The following is a 19,125-nucleotide window of genomic DNA, read 5'->3' on the forward strand; positions in this document are numbered from 1 at the left end:
TTCGAAATTTATATATTTTGTCGGGTTTCGAGATGCGGACCCGAGTTTGACTTTTGTGTTGAATTTGCATATTTGTATCAAAATCTTAGCTTTAATGATTGAGATTATTTTCTATGGCTTTTAATGATATTATTAAGCTTTTTAGCTAGATTCGAGCCGTTGTTGATTCATGCAGGAAGAGATTCTTAGAGTATTGATTTGACTTGCTTGAGGTAAGAGTCTTACCTAAACTTAGTTGAGGCACCTGTTTCCTGAATTATTGGCGATAGTTACGGGCTATGTGTGACACACATGTGCATGGGGTATTATCTATGCTCGGGGGTAGTGATTAGGCTATTATATGCTTTGAATTGATTTCTAAGCTTCAGGCTATCATACTTCTTATGTTGTACTCCCTTTGTGAGCTATTTGAATCATGTTAGAGATTATTTGTCGGTTGATCTCCTGTTCAAACATGTTAGTTTCTATTCTTATGGCGTAATCACCTGACTAGAACTGTGATACCACACTTCGCACATGCCTACACGTTAGAATGTCACTTATATTGGTCCATGAGTATGTAAATTGATATTCATTGTTCATATATGTGTATTCTTGCATATGCTTTTTTGTGTGATATGGACTGAGTTGATAACACGTGAGTTGTTCGTATGGATTTGAGTTAAGTTAGCACGTGAGTTGTCCGTGCGGTGGTTATATATGTCACTTGAGTTGTCGGTACAGTGTATGGATATGGATCCATCTACCTAGGGTCATTCTCTCATGTTTCTCTCTTGAGAGCGTACACGCGGTATGAGAAAACTAGACAATTTTTGATTTGGTTATTGCATTTTTTCTCTGCTAGTAATTATCTTGGATGTATACATGTTTTATTTGAATATCTTCTCTATATGCTAAATCAGGAACTTATACATGTTTTTTTGTGCATATGTTCTCTATATGCTGAATTGTTAACTGAAACAGAGCATGTTGTTTTATCTCATATATACCAAGATAATTTTATCCATGATTTACGACTTGATAATATTAATTGATGTGTACTTGTGAGATTACTGAGCAGGTTATTAGCGAGTATCATTAATAATTCTATCCTTTATTACCTCGTCGAGATTGGTTATGATACTTGTTAAGTATATGGGATCGGTTATAGTCATACTACACTCTGCACTTAACTGTGTAGATCTAAGTGTTGGACCGAGCCATGAGTAGTTGTGATTATCTTCGAGAGACGAGGTAGATCTGCATCTCGAACGCAGTCTTGGCATCTTTTTTCATTTCTGTACTGCTGTTTTCATTCAAATAGTCTTCCATTTTGTATTCCAGATTTGTACTTCTATTTTAGAGCTCATGACTCTTTATTACAAGTTCCAGAGGATTTTTATGTATCAACGCAATTATTTATATTGGTGGATTTAGACGTGTACTATTTCCATTATTTCTATTATCTTGTTGTGCTTTTATTATGTTCGGCTTCCCTAGCAGGTGAGTTAGGCGCCATCACGATCGATTGGTAGTTTTGGATCGTGACAAATAGCAATATCTAAAAGAAAATTTAAAAGTAGGGGAATGAGCTATCTATATCTATCTATATTATTATAAAAGTGGGAACCTCAAAAGTTAAAAGTTGGATTACTAAAATATCCTTTTAAATAAACTAAATTCCCTACCTATAAAATTATATATTTATTACTAAATTACAGTATTAATTAAGAAGAAGAAAATTAAGTTGTTAAGAAACTAAGCTCAAAATTATAATATAGAAATAATAAAATAGACAAAAGATGTGGAGAGGAAGAGGGAACCTTCTTATTTCTTCTATGTATTCCAAGTGTGTACAATGTGATGCCCAAACCCTCTGTTTATAGGATGATATAGGTAATACAAAGGGATGCCATGAACATGGTATTAACTATTGAGAACATGGGGGAAGATCATGGAGATGTGGGAGTTACATCCATAATAGTAAGAAGTAGTGGGAGGTTAATGGAGAAGAGTAGTGGGTGTTACTCCCTTAGGAGTAATGGACATCCACCATAATCAAGTATTTCATAACACTCCCCCTTGGATGTCCAAAGATAATGTGCCTCGTTAAAACCTTACTAAGAAAAAATCCTGTGGGAAAAAATCTTACTGAAGGAAAACGAGTACACATATCTTGTAATACGCATTACTTGCTGCCTCATTAAAAACCTTGCCAGGAAAACCCAGTGGGACAAAATCTGTGCGAAGGAAAAAAGAGTGCAGCGCGTGCTATACTCCCCCTGGCAAAAATATCACTTGATATCTCAAAGACGATAAATTCCAATCATGTATAACAACTTCTCAATTGCTGAGGTTGGCAATGCCTTATGAAGAAGTATGCCAAATTATCACTTGAACAAATTTGTTGAACATCAATCATGTCTGAAATAGAACTTTAGTGAACTGCGTTTTATTTTATCTTCTTCGATAGTCCTTCTTTCAATTGAGCTATGCATGCAGTATCATCTTCAATGTAATTGAAATCTTATTGAGTATCATAATTTGGCATTACGCTCACAACCAAATAGATTATTTGAACAACGAACCATGCCCTGCATTTGTATAACCAACATAACCTTGACAATATTTGCTAGAATAAACAAATATATATCAAAGACTTCTTTTGCAATATAATTATAATAGTATTCCAGCATCTTTATATAGGAATTAAAGTATATCTCGCTAGCATATTATTATACTCGTGGTTCTAGCAAGATATATAGTGCACCAATTGCAATTGACACAAAAATAAATCATGTACGCCATGATTGCTCTAATCCACATAAGGATTTGCTGAAGCTTTATTTAATGAATTTCTTGCGAACTTTAATATGCTTTAGAACAGTTTAAATCCTTCAATGATTTCTATATACGCATATCAAATTTATCAGGTATTGCCAGGCTAAAATCTGAAAGCAATCGTACCCATCACAAGGGAATATGTTTCCATATAATTAATGCTAGGACATTTATGTAAAATCTTGTGTCACCCCACTGACTTTATACTTTCAGGTGTTAGGACTATCAGTCCAAAACTTCACGTTTTTCAAGTGAAGTCAATCTTAATTGTGTATTTTTCATTGGCCAATTATTTATCTGTCCAAATTTCATGACAGATTTGAGCTCAAAATCCTCGTCAATATTAAAAATATTGAGCGCTACATTATATCAACAATATCATCGATGATCATTTTACATCGGTTCCATCATCACACAATAAAGATATAACTTATCGAGATCTCATTATTTTCAGGTACCTGAGCCTCTTCCATGAGGTCTTATAAAGTGTTATGTCATGGTGCTTTTACAGAGCACTTGCCTCCTTAGTATGATCATCTTTATCATTTGCTCCTCTCCTTCTTCAAGGAGTTTTATTTTTGGAACCGATTAGTCTATTACGCTTTATGCATGCCATAAAATCTGTCCATCAGGGATGTTATTCTATTTGGAGCATTAGCAGCTGAAATATAACATTTAGCTTTGGGTCAGCAAATACGCCTGGCAATATTTTACAAATGAATTATCACTTGACTTCAAGTTCATATTTTCTCCTACGAGGATCTAGATAATAATTTATTCCATGCATTACTTTTTCAGCTGTCCATTTTCTACCCCTAATGCTGAGATCACAAACACATATCCCCAACTTTCTTTGGGGACCCATCATTGTGCATTGTGGTAGAACAATTAAATAATATAGAACATTCATATTTCTAGATGAAAATTATTTGGTTCTTGACTCTGAACCAATTGTGATAGTGAGAATTTATCATAGCTTGGCTAGATGCGTACAAGTGATGTTGTGTATTAATCATGCCAAATTTTTATTTGGGAGTTTTGTTCTCATAACCAATTGTTTAGCTATAATTGGAGGCATACAATTTCTGCTAAACTAACTTGGATTTAAACCAACACTATCAAGATAAATTATCATAATTTAAATTCTGGAATTGTGCTCTAATAATTTGAGCAAACAACCTTGCAAAAATCAAATTGCAAGTTGATAACAAACGCACATGTGACCATACAATAGATGCATCTATTAAAATCATATAATAGTAAACGGTCCACATGGCAGGTGATTGAGCCCATATATATATCACCTTTTATTCGTTATATATATATATCACCTTTTATACGTTCCAAAAATTAGGGAATACAATCCCAACTCCAGTTGGTATAGTAATCAATTTATCATGAGAACAAGTCGTACATGAGAATTCTTGAAGAAACTCTGAATTCTTCAATATATGCCAATGTAAATTCTCAATCATTTTTCGCATCATAATTGAACCGGGATGACCAACCGGTCATGCCAACTAATACTTGTTTCGGTAAATCTCTAATTTACTTGTGGCATGTGATTCCACCATCATGCTTATACATCTGTAGTACAAATAGAAGGAAAATCGGGGAACCTTTCATATTTACCCAGTATGATTATAGTAATATAAAGATATTCAATCTTCCTTTCATTTATAGTCTCAATATGCCAACCACTTTGGCTAATATATTTGAAACTCAAAAAGTTTCTTTTGAGACTTACTATCACCAATGCCATGAATAATTTTATTTATTCGGGTATTAACAAATTCGCTCTTCCGGAGCTCTCAATAATTTTGTACTATAAGATCTTTTATAACACCATCCAAGTGGTGAAATTTTCCTCCACAGAGAAAATTATCTTATCATTGTCACAATCAAAATCATTATAGGCAAGAGTCGTTTCTTTCTTTACTTTTGCCTTTAATAATTTTTTTTATAAGGCATGTCGAAATATTTTTGGCGTACCACATATACGCGACCGATGACATAGTCATGTAACCACATTGTAAAATTCATTATCTTTATTTTTCTCAAACCTCCCAGTAGAGGTGAGTTATAGTATTTATCCAACCATGCATAAACACATTCTTATACATAATTTATATCACATGTATATTTTCACATTCACTTTCAGGAATGAGTCTGCATTTGCAATGCTTGTCGCAAGTCGCATTCTTTCAAAAAATAGACTATAATCGTCTGAGTGTGTCTCATATTTTCAGATCATATTGATACACAATTCCTTCACCTTTGAAGGATTATTTTGAGAACCCTTATTGTTCTCCTTTTTACAATTACCATAATGATGACTATATTATTTTGGTCTTTGGCACACCCACGTTCATTGGTCAACCACTTGTCTTCATTTAGACTTATTATGCACCGCTATCACATTCACTTCAAAAATGGAGCAAATCAAGTGAGACAAACTTCATGCCTTTTCATGAAATAACATTATATTTCACTAGTCATCATTATATCATCAATATGGTGCACTGGTACTCAATCTCAATGCATTACCCATATAAAGGCATGTTAGACCATAATGCGTTGAGATTCGAATTCAGCGTCTTATTATCATGGTACACTAGGACTTAAACCCGGTGTCTTACCCTCAAGATGCGATAGGACTTGAACTCATTGTCTTACCCCCAACCAGTAACATAATAGGCCGAAGTGCTACTGAGAATCACCCTTGAGCCTTAAAAAAAATTATCTGTTCGAATTTTTAATTAGAACTATCATAGATCTTTTTTCCATAACTTGGTCAAATATACATAAAATAAACAATATCTCTTGCATGTATTCTTCATGAACTAAAAAGGTAAACAATGCTTTGCAATAAAAAAATAACGAAATCTACTCACAGTTTACTGTATGGTTACATGACTAACTGATAAGGTAATGAAAAATGTTAAACTAATACATGTAAGAAGAAATAAATTGAACAATATACAACATATGACATTATCACAAACATAATAGTGTCACCAATATATTTATTATTTTATTTATATGCCATAGATGCCTTGCATCTTGTAGTATATCTTTTTTTGTGTGTGTATAATTGCATGTGCATATATCTTTGTGAATGGTAAGATCACTGTTACCACAAATATCTCTGACGAGATGAAATGCAAAATTCACCTTTATGACTTGGAAGAATAAAACAAAGTATCTCTGACTACCACAAGCTCACTTAGACATGCATGCGCATAAAGAAAACTCTAAGTTTCACAAGTCACAAAATTTAATAAGTTACTTCTATGGACTGCTCAATATCAACTCAAAACACAAAGATTTCCTATTTCTATTGTCCCTCTTTTTTCCTCTAATTCCCCACTTGGTGAACGGTAAAGAATATCAAAGAGGATTTAAAGTTACTGACATCGGACAGACAGGCATACATAAGTGAGAGTAAAGATAAATTTGCTCTAGCTCCTGGAAATCAAGGCAAAGTTAAAAATTCATCAAGGCTCATAGACTTTTAAGATCTAATACATGAATGTTGAGATAAGAAACCTAAGAGAATCAACCTTCTCTGCCTTCTAATTAAAAGGAAGGTCACTCAAACAAAATGAAAATAAAAAAATTAAGTGTGACATCTTACTTGAAGAAAATATCCACTGTTAATAACTTTATCTCCAAAATCAATTCCTTGCCTCTTTCATCATTTTTAAGAAGTATCAACACGTATTAAGAAACTAAGCTCAAAGTAATAATATAGAAACAATAAAATAGATAAAAGATGTAGAGAGGAAGAGGGAACTTTCTTATTTCTCCTATGTATTAAAGTGTGTACAATGTGATGCCCAAACCCTCTATTTATAGGATGATATAGGTAATACAAAGAGATGCCATAAATATGGTATTAACTATTGAGAACGTGGGGGAAGATCATGGAGGTATGAGAATTACATCCATAATGATAAGAAAGTAGTAGGAGGTTAATGGAGAAGAATAGTGAGTATTACTCCCTTAGGAGTATGGACATCCACCATAATCAAGTATTTCATAACATAAGTGTCTTTTATAAAAGGTTGTGTCCTTTTAATGAGTAACAATCCAACCGTTGGCCAACCAAAAGAAAGTATCAAAGCCAAATCGAAAGTCCAGGAAGTGGGATTATGTTTCAAGAGTTAATCATTTTGCCGCCATTGAGAAAATTGTTCTCGTGTCATTCCATTGGTATAGAAAAACTTGTTCACGTTAAGATTTCTATGATTTTCTCCATCACTCTTCACATATAAAATTGGTCGGTGTCCACTGTCAAATTCGTTGGGTATCTCAACGCTGCCAAAGATAACATATTATTAAATTTTTAGATTTTCTTGCATGTACATATTGCATACACTAGGATTGATGTTCACAATTTTTACACTTCAATTTTTGTATTCACGTCAACTTGGATCTGTGGCAAATACTAGCTACTCTTAGTCTTATGCTTTTATGCATTTTTTTTCGTCGTATGCTTTCTTTCTGTTTGTTAAAAAGAAAATTATAAGTTTTTAAACATATTAAATATAACCTTTATGTTTTAAGGCTCGAGGGGTGCTTCAACTCTTTCTTTGTGAACTGTATATTTTGTTATAAGGACGTGTATTCAATTAAGTACTATTGCCAAAACTATATTTATGTCAAACATAGTGTTTAGGACATTCACATAATATATTTCATTTATTCTTCATCATAAAAGACTGAGCGCCGACAAGACAAGAGGTCATAAATGAACTGCTTAAGCATGAATTCAATTAAACAAAAGTATGTAATGTGTTAAATTTTTAATCATGCTCTCCAATAAATTTTAAACGCCACAAAGGCATGATCAAGTGGAGATCAGGATATCTAATATCATTCTCAATTTACACAAGTTTGAATATATTTCAATTGTTCAAGGTAAATTTAATATCCAATAACCAATGAGTTGTATGACGAAATATTTTTTCACAATATAAATAGCTCTAGAATATGGATGTTGGATTAAAGATACCGTCATATAACTTATAACTCTGCTATTCTCTTCTTCTTTCTCTTGGAGTCAAGATTCTTATTATATTTGAGAAAGATGAAATCACATATATATCTACCATTAATTCTGTAAGTCCCTATTCTATCGCTTTTATTTTGTTGCATTCCTCAAGTAACATTAATGTAGATAATATACTTCTTACAAATTGGGGCAATACATTTTTATTATATTTGGATCATTTTAGAAATCTAAAAGGACAAAGCAACGCTAAAATCTATCATTTTAATAAATATATTAATTCCTTCTGCGCTTTTTTCTTATCTAATTAATTATCAAATTTTAATTCATTTTTCACCTCTTATAAGTGTCTGTTTGTTGAGTTTATGTTTATATTATCTAAGTCCAATGTAGTTAAATGGGGGAGAGGAAGGAGAGTTCCTTGTCGTGATAAACTTTATGTGAAGAAAGTACTATCGTTATACGAGGAAGATATCAAGCTCTAAATATTTATTAAAATATTAAAAATAAATAATTTTGAATAGTACATGTGATATATGGATCTTTTCCTTAACTTTATTTATTTGATTACCTAATTTTCATAACTAGACAAAAAAGACTCACTATGCAATTCAATCTTTCATATCCACTTATGCGATTTGGGCTCTAACACTTAAATGTATAATTAAATATCACTTATAGGTGTATATCATAAAGTTAAGATTTTTGTGCATGACATGTACATTAAAATAGAAAAGGAGAGACTTGAATATTTTATAAAAGAGCAATCAATCCTAAAAGGACAATTATGCCAAAGCGCAATTGATAATTCTAAGTGGTTGAAGGATATAGAGAAGATAAAGTTGATCAAAGAATATTTATGATATTGTTTATTCGAGAATCAAATTTCAAAATGGAGATGTACCAATATTTAATTGATACCTTGATGACTAAAAAATGAAGTTAGAGTTTTTCAAAGAGTATGCTTCTGACTTATTCATAAAAGATCTAAAGGTTACACGAGAATGCTAGCTTGTCTATTCAAATATATAATATATAACTAAATAAATTTTTTCGAACATGCACTTACAATTTTTGGTATATATATATTTTGTAATACATGATTTAGAATACACGTGCAACGTATGTGCATCGAGACTAGTATATACAAGATATATAACCCAGTAGGTTCAACTGCTCCAAATTTGTAACGACCCGACTGGTCGTTTTGAGAAATTGCGCCCCGGTTCGACAGTTTGAGGTCAAGAGCAGCTTCACATTATGTATATCGACTTGTGTGCATGGTTGGATTCAGTTTTCGGATGAATCGGAGTCGAATTGGAAAGAAAGAATATAGTTCTGGAAGCTTAAGCGGAGAGAAATAGACCGGAATTTGACTTTTGATTAAACGGTTCCGGAATAAGTTTTGGATGATGTCAGTAGCTTCGTATGGTGATTTTGGACTTAGGCGTGCGTTCGGATTTGGGTTTGGAGGCCTGTAGGATAATTTGTGGCATTTTGCCGAAAGTTGAAAAAATTGAAGTTTGGAAAATGGAGAGGTTTGACCCATAGTTGACTTTTATGTTATCGAGGTCGGAATGCGATTCTGAAATTTTGAACAGCTCTGTTATGTTATCTGGGACTTGCCTGCAAATTTTGGTGTCGTTTGGAGTTGATTTGATGTTGTTCGGATGTTTGGTTGCAATTCTAGAGGTTCTTGAAGTTCATAGTGATTTCATGCGTTTGGGCATCTGATTTGTGGTTTTAGCATTGTTTGACGTGATTTGAGAGTGGGGCTAAGATTCGTATAATGTTATAGGATGTGTTGGTACATTTGGTTGAGGTTCCGGGGGCCTCGGGTGAGTTTTGAGCGAGTCCGGGTACTACCGAAACTAAGGCACTGGTTCTGGTGCTTAAAATTACAGCTAGGGTGGAATTTTTACCGCTGAGGGTGATGGTTTTACTGCGGTCATGGAAAATGGTTTGCGGTCGTGGAAAATGGTCCGCGGTCATGAAGAATCCGCAGGTCGCTGATCCGACTTCGGAAGCCTATATCTTTTGATATACAAGGAATTTTAAGATGATTCAAAAATGAAAGTTGTATTCCTTCATGTCTAGTTTCCAGAAAGGTAAAGAAATCACAATTGGAACATCTGTAGAGAAAGTTATGACCAAAATGCTAAATCATATCACTGCAATCAACATTCTCCGCGGTAGCGGTGGATTTACCGCAGTCAGCGGTGGTTTTTTGCGGTCGGTAGTAATGAAAATCTGGGAGGTGCACTATAAATACGAGGTTTAGGGTTTTGTTTCATATTTTGACTTATAGAGCTCGGATCTTGGCGATTTTTCGAAGTTTTTTCAAGAAATTCATCGGGATGTATTCAAGTCAATTTTGGTTAGATTGAGCCGAGCACTGATGAATTGGTAAAGGAAAAGCTAAATTAAGTTTTGAATTGGTCGGATTGAGGTAAGTATCTTGCCTAACCTTGTGTGGGGGACTTCCCCTTAGGATTTGAGTCTTTTATGCTATTTGTAGTCCGTGCAAACGAGGTCACAAGTGTGTGCTCGGACTTATTTGTGGAAAATTTGCCTTTAAGGTTCTTAGGTCCTTATGTTCATTATGTGGGAAATATTCCATTATGATTGAGTTTCCTAATTGCTTAATTTACCTCTATATGCTCCATACGATGTTGTTAGCTTCCCTCTAACTCTTACTTGTTACTTGGTCTTATTTGCCTTAATGAAGCGAGTGTTCTTCTTATCGTTTTGTTATCTCTAAATTGTGAATTCCTCTATGACCATGTGTATATATTCTATGAGTCCAAATTGTTATGGTTTCTGGTGAAGTTGTCACGTACTTGTTATGTCTTGTTGTTTTGTTAAGGTTATTGCGCTTCTTGGGTTTTCCGTGATTCTCTTGTTGCCGTGTATTCATACTCTTAGTGGTGGAACTCCTTGTGATTGGGTTGTTAGATTGTTGTTAATTCCCTTGCCGGGATGTATTGTTCATATTGTTTGGGTGAGGATACCAAGAGATCCTCGGGATACCAGGAGATCCCCAACACATATATTGAGGATACCAAGAGATCCCCAGCACATATATTGAGGATACTAAGAGATCCTCGGGATACCAAGAGATCCCCAACACATATATTGAGGATACCAAGAGATCCCTAGCTCATATACAGAGGATACTGAGAGATCCCGGAGTATTTACCTTTGAGACTACAGGACGGTATCCTGGGAGATCTCCGGTTGTTATCTATGTGTAGAGTTGTACTCCTTATGTCATTATTTTGTCTCCATTGTAATTGTTGTTATCAATTCAAGTGTTTTGACTGTTTAGATTCCTTTACTGATGTGATCCTTTATGTTGGAATCCATAGTGTTTACGATACCTCGCCGTATTTATATATATTTCAATACTTCAAATTTCAATAATTGTTACATTTTTAACTCAATTAGTTTCTCAATTAAATTTTTCTTAAACCGTTTGAGGTTGTATTTTACTTAAAAAGGAATTTCTACTAAGTTAATTTATTAAATCCCTTGTTAAAAATAATAAATCATCCGATGTTGTATTTTAATTGAAAATGGTACCTTCTTTATTCAAATGATTTCTAATAATAACTTCATCTTTTCTTGTTGAGTTCCTAGTTGGTTTAGAAATTGTACTCTACTTTATGTTATGTAAATGAGACTCCTTAAACTTCGTAATTGCATTGGTTATGGACCCTATGTACTGAGTAGCATGAGAACGTCGTTGCGCAAAGTGAGATAGAAATATGTGGGCATGAGGTGTCGGGTGTGCTAAAGGTTTGGTAGTTGAGGTTATGATATGAGACATCAAGTTTGAGATGGTTGAAATTGTGCATCAGAAATGATATGATTTATTGAGTTAACATCGCCTTTCTTATTTGAGTACATTTTACTTGTCTGTGTCCCAGCTATGTTGGTGTTAATTTACTTGGTTATCTTCGTTTCCATCTGTGTTTCGCTTTTATTGTTTCTACTAATTGTAGTTTGTTCTTTTTCCTGCTGTTGATATTACTTTGTTATCTATAGGTTGATAGTTTATTATCATATCATGTTCAATGTATTGGACCAGTAGGTGTCTTGACTGTTCCTCGTCACTACCCAGTCTTGATACTTACTGCACACCACTGTGGTGTGCTCATACTACACTTTTGTATATTTTTGTGTACAAATCCAGGTATTTGATCGGTAGTAGCTGTACGGGTCGTTGCGGTGGAGACTCAAGGTAAACCTGCTACAACGTTTGCAGGCCTCGGAGTCACCTTCATTTGTACTTATTTCCGTTTGTTCCTTTTGTTTCGGAACAGTGATGTATTTATTTTGTATAACTACTCTTAGAAAGTCTTGTGATTTGTACCACCGGTTTTGGGAATTGTAATTTGTTAAGAATTATTTAAATTAAAGTTAGCAAATATAAATGTTATCTCAGTTAATGTTAGGCTTACCTAATTTAGAGATTAGGTGTCATTACGACTCATTCAAAGGAATTTTGGGCCGTGACAAATAATATCCCAGAGAGAAGAGTTAGAAAATACAAATACAAACAATAAACAAAAATAATAAGATTACAAAAGATATTATAGTACTAAACATATAACACCATGTCAGGAATAACATATACCCTCTAGTACTCCACCCCGTACAGCCCTATGGTTGGTTGTGACGGTGCTGGACCAACCTATACTCTATCACTACGGGCAATGAACGTGCTGGACCAACTTGCACTATATTCACTTGTGACTGGGAATGGTGCTTCACCAACCTGCACTCTATTCCAGAACCAAAATGGTGGTGCTGGACTAACCTACACTTTATCACTCTCTTCCGAATACAATATCCACATATCGAGTGCCAAATTCTAGGTCTTACTCCAGGTATGTCCTTAAATCGACATAGAAACAAGTCCTATATGCATCACACGGGTCACGATTCCCCCCTCTCTACCCGACGTATGCTCATCCCAACACATAAGCTGTTACGCCCGCAGTATTACGTCGATGTTATGCTCTGCAGTAAAATATTACGATAATGCTACCCTTTGCAGTAATATATTACAATGGTGTTATGCCTTGCAGTATTACATTATGGTGATGTCACGCTTCGCAGTATTAAGTTACGACAAGTGTTGCACCCAACAGTATTACATTACGGTGATGTTATGCTTCGTAGTATTAAGTTACGACGACGTTGCACCCTGTAATATTGTACGTTGAATTTGTCGTAAGGAAATTGACATCAGTCCAAGAAAAAAATTATTTGGGGATTATAAGGATTATAAGTGATGAGTAAATTCGTGAAGGTAAGAGGGTAAGTAAAATCGAAGAAAATGAATTTTGTTAAAGTTTGACATTTTGTGATAAAATACGGCCGAGCTAAAATACCCGGTATTTATGGACTAGTGTCATACAAGATACTACATAACCATGCTAGTAAGGTGTATAAGGTATGTTAAAAGAGAGTAGTATTTAATTAAATTAAGACAATTTTTAAATTATACGGGTAATTGATTAATTACCGGGTAACAAAATATTACCCAGTTAACCAATAAATGAATAGAAATTACACGTGGCAAGAAGCCACAATTCAAGAAATGACTAAGGGTCTTATTTGCTTAGGTGGCTATGTAGGATAACAAGACTTTAACATGTAAATTAAAGATATGCAACTTTGGTTCATTTGGACATAGTATTCTATAAGCTAAAACATTGCAACGTATACTGTTCTTGGAATTCTTTAAGCTATTCTACAATTTGGTTCTTATATATCCTTCATCCTGATTCAAAGCATTCAAGAACATATGCTAAAACTCAATCCAAAAAAACGCTCCAACGAAAATTCTTGCACAAAACAATTCCAACGAGAATTGTTAGAATCGTAGCAACGTAAAATTTTGCGGTTCTAAAGGAGTACGGTGCAATCTTTCTAAAAATATAATACGAAGTTTTCCCTACTCTAGGTATGTTAAGGTTATCCCTTCTTTCTTTTGATATGATCTATACGACACAAACGAAACGTGCAAATACACAAATTCCATAAATGACTCTATTCATAGAAGTATTTAAGATATCTATGTTCTTGAATTTTCATATGTCATAATATTTTATCATCTGTTTATGGGTTTCAAAAAAATACGAAAGTTGAAAAGAGTTTACTTTATGATATTACTCAAAGGCAAAATGGTCTTATGACATTCCGAAATTTTTTATTAACGTACTTTCCATGCATAACATCATGTACATTGACCCATGACCAGATGACGTTATATACGCTTTTTATGTATGTATGTATATATATGTATATGGGATATGGGAAAGGTTATAGCGTTATATACGCACCCCGAGTTCTTCTAAACTAAAGCTTTGACCGAAATTCCACTTTTTGGTTAAACAATGATATGATGGGATGCCCTCAGAGGCTGACGATGTTATGAAACATGTACCTATGCACGACATGACATTCATACGCATATGCATGACGCTAAAAGTAATTTCATGATTTACAAAGTTATTCAGACTTACAGGTGGAGTCATTTACTCTATATTACCTCCATGTCTGTTATGTACTTATTTATGTGCCTTACATACTCAGTATATTATTCGTATTGACATCCCTTTTTTTCTAGGAATGCTGCGTTTCATGCCCGCAGGTCCAGATAGACGGGTCGAGAGCCCTCCAAGTAGACTATCAGCTCAGCGGAAAATGTTGGTGCGCTCCATTTGCTTCGGAGTTGCGTGTTTGGTTAGTATGATTTAGACGTGCATTGTTTGGTATGGCGGGACTCTGTCTCGAACTTTATGACAGTTATGTACTCTTAGAGGCTTGTAGACATATGTCGTGTATATAAAAGATTGTACGACCTTGTCGGCCTATATTTTGAGTTTGTAAAGGATCATGTTGGCCTATTAGGCCCGTATGTCACGTGTATATGATGATGTAATAAGAAAGATACGTTATGTTGGTACTCAGTTGAGTAAGGTATCGGGTGCCCATCGCGGTCCATCAGTTTGGGTCGTAACAAAAGTAAGTAAAGCCACATAGCATGCAAGCATAACAAGGTTAAGCATTCCCTACCTGTTTTGATCCCCAATATTTTTTTTACCTTTTTCCTATAAGCTATGCTCTCAAAATCTCCAAAGAAAAAAGGATTTTGGACTAGATTTTTCTTTTATAATATAGCTCGTACAGATATGGTATTTTTGTAATTAGCACATCAGAAAAATCTAAATTTATATCTTTCATTTTTAATTGTCAAAAACATATCAAGTAGACTCGGAATAGGATTAATTTTTGTGAGTCTCAAAAAATGATACTGACCTAATTATGCGGTCCAATTAACATTTGGACAACATATACACAAAATAAAGGGTCGGGCTCTTTATTTATAAAAAAATACTCTTTATGTATAAGCGTTCTGAACCCGCCCGAATCACCTCAGAATCTAACCAAATTTTATGGACAAGTCCAAAGTATCTATCTCAAGCTAGTTGAAGTGTCAGAATACGATTGAGACTTCTAAAACTAAAAATGGGCCAATCATCACATTAACCACCACTTCGAAAGATGTTTGTCCTTGAACGTGCTTAAAATTTTAATACTAATTGGAATTTGACAAGACTAGTTCCCACAAGTCACTAATATCGAGATAGAACAAACGGTATAATCAAATCCCAAATCCAGCTACATTTAGGCAAAATAAGACGTTGAAAAGCCACAAAATATCCCACTAAAAGAGATGTTCGTCCCCGGACAACATTAGAACATAAAGTAAAGTGTGAAAATACGTACTTGGTGTCTCAAACAGTTGCAGGTACCTTCTCTGTATATCCACCTCAGACTTCTATATGGCCTTCTCTATCAGATAATTATGCCTCAACGCTCTCACAGATGCAACCTCTTTGGACCTCAGCTTCTGAACCTACCTGCCAATAATAGCAATGAGCCCCTCCTCGTATACTAGATACTTAACTAGCTCAATCTCCACAGGCTGAATCACGTGACTCGGGTCACGAGCATACTATTGAAGCATCAATATATGGAATATCAAATGAACCGTAGAAAGCTCCGGTGGCAAGTCCAAGATATGAGCAACCAAACAAACATGCTCCAAGATCTCATAAGGGCAATTAATTTCGGGCTCAACTTGCCCTTCTTACCTAATCTTATGACGCTCTTCATCGGCAAAACTTTCAAAAAGACCTTGTCGCCCTTGGAAAACTCCAATTCATGAACATATCTATCGGCATAACTCTTTTGGCGACTCTAAGCTGTCACCAGTCTCTCCCTAATCACTGTCACCATATCTAAGGCATCTTGGACCAAAACTCAGTCCCAACAATTGTGCCTCTTTGGACTCAAGCTAACCAATAGGAGAGTGGCATCGTCTACCATATAAAGCCTCATATTACGCCATCTGAATACTCAACTGGTAATTGTTGTTGTAATAGAACTCTGCCAAAGGTAAGAAAACATTCCAATTTCCACTGAAATCGATGACAAAAGTCCTCAATATATCCTCCAGAATTTGAATAAGTCACTTAGACTGTATGTCAATATAAGGATGAAAAATCATGCTCAACTCAACTTGTAGCACAAAGAATGCTAAAATTACTGCCAAAACTCAGATGTAAACCGAGAACTCGATAAGAGGTTATAGAAATAGGAACACCATGCAATCTTATATCTCTCGAAAATGTAACTCCGCTAGTTACTCGACAGTACTAGTGGTAAAAATCGGTAAGAAGTGTGTTGACTAAGTAAGCCTATCAACTATCACCCAAACTGATCAAATCTTCCAAAATAGGTAATAAGTCTTTAAAAAACCCATAATGACAGGTTCTAACTTCCACTTATTGGTATTCAAATAATCTCTAAACCACCCATCTAAACTAAGAATATCTATGCAATATGTTATCTACTTAATTATCAAGAACCATATCTTGTAGCCTTTACTTCATGTTCCTTCATCCATACAAGTCACATATAACCTAATACAAGCTCATGGAACCCAAAAGCATCAGTTATTGAAATCTATAAATTTCTGAAGTCCTTACTTGACCTGATTACTGTTCTAACACAAAGAAACAATGCATAGAACCTCTTGAACTATTCTTCTCAACCAAAAAACTTTTGTGAGATATATTCTACTACACTTATGCATAATTTGTCCATCTACAATATTGCAAACTATCTATGTTGTCCAGCAACAACTTTTTCAAGCTATCTGTATCAAATACATATAACATACTATCCACATTAAAAGAGATAGTTTGACCTCCAGAATTTTGACCTCTAAACTTGAAGAGTGCAAGAATCCTCATGCTAGCGAACTCTAACTTGTCCACTTAAACAACTGTGAAGTCATCTATACAATCATCTCATAAAGAACATTTCCATTAACTTCATCATGTCAAACTACAAAAGTCTGAATCTCAATGGCTACCAGTCATACAATGTCTCTAACACTTAGTCAAATCGTCCATAGACTTCATTCTCAGTATGTCTTCTATAACCCACACCTTTTCCTGGTGATGCAAGATAATATCACCATACTCTTAAGTAATGTAAATCACTTGTGTTGTCTTTTACTCAAGATCCTCACTCCACAATACCCATAATGCGGAGAATACGGCGATACTTCTCCAGAAAATCCTACACATCCTCGGTAGTTTTGCTACAAAAAGTAGGTGGACTATACTTCTTGAACTTCTCAAGCCTCTTCTTCTCCTCCTCTAATGCCTCTAGCCTGACCTCGGGCTAAACCAGAATAACAGGCTGTACCGGCACCACACCCAGAACCTGACCTATGTGAGACCGTTGCTCTGGTGTATGGGCGGTTGGAGTCTAAGCTTCTCCCCCAATCTGCGAGTGGCTGGTGCAATAGAGATTAATCCCACCTGAGTCAATGTACCAAACATGCTCAAGAACTGTGCTAAAGTCTCCTAAAGTCCGGGGGTAATAACAAGGGCCTCCGGTACCTGTCCCCCAACCGAAGCTACTGGCGACTCCTCAACTGCTGCTTTAGCCGGTGCTCTAGCTGCGGCACTTGCCCTTCCTCGGCCTCTACCTCGGCCCCGGCCTCTTGCTGCTCTAGCAGGGGCGCGGGTGTCTGCTCGACTGATCTGGTAGCGCGTGTCATCACCATATGTGAGAGAATATAGATACAAAAGCTCAAATTTGAAATCAACAAATCCGCACAGCAAGAATGATAAGTGGAGTTTTCCTAATATTTATGCAGCCACCCGAAGATAAGTACATACGTCTCCATACCGATCCACAAGACTCTACTAAACTTGCTCGTGACTCGTAGAACCTGTAAACCTAGAGCTCTGATACCAACTTGTCACGACCCAAAATCATACCATAGGCGTCATGATGGAACCTAGTCTCTAAGAATAGGTAAGCCGATTACTTACAACAATTAAGCCAGTTTACCAATGATAATTTTAAAACAGAGTTTAACATGGATATCGAAACAAAAGCAAAATAAGCCTATGCGGCCATAATTATCACAACCTCCCAAGATTAGGTAATATAGAGTCACAAAAATATGGAAAGATCTCAAAGATCGAAATACAATACTGTTCAAATAACAAGCTGACACTACAATGAAAGGAAAGGACTCCAAGGGACTACGACGACTAAAAAGCTATACCTTGAATCCTCGTGATCAATACGCTAACTATGCATGCGTCTGATATCTCCAATACCTCGATCTGCACAAAAATGTGCAAGCGTGTAGCATGAGTGCACCACGGCTGGTACCTAGTAAGAATCAAGACTAACATCAGTGGAGTAGTGACGAGGTACAACTCAAGACACCTACTAGTCAAATTAACCTGTGCAGTATAGAAGTATAAAGCTAATAATGAAAGCAGGAATCAGTAAATGGCAACAAGATAAACATGTGATATAAACAGTAAAGTAATAAGAACAACGTGAAAGTACCATTGAAACCAAATAAGGGAAAACCAATAACAACCAATTAATCAAGTCGTTCTAACACAAGTTTCGCAACGAAACTTTCTCCAAAATACCTCATCTCATAATCACAAGTCATGAGTTTCAACCCACAAATAATATGCTCGTGGCACCCGGTTCCCACATTTCTAATCACAACCGCACGGGAACTCACGTGCCAACATCTCAATCCGCTCGGCATGATCATAGGCTCACAATCACAATCCGCCCGACGTGGTAACATGATATCACAATTCGGGTGACATGGTCACATGCTCAATATCACATGAACGCAGATAATACAAAAATACATGGGC

This window comes from Nicotiana tabacum, chromosome 16, assembly GCF_000715075.1.
Source record: "Nicotiana tabacum cultivar K326 chromosome 16, ASM71507v2, whole genome shotgun sequence".
Classification (NCBI taxonomy): Eukaryota; Viridiplantae; Streptophyta; class Magnoliopsida; order Solanales; family Solanaceae; genus Nicotiana; species Nicotiana tabacum.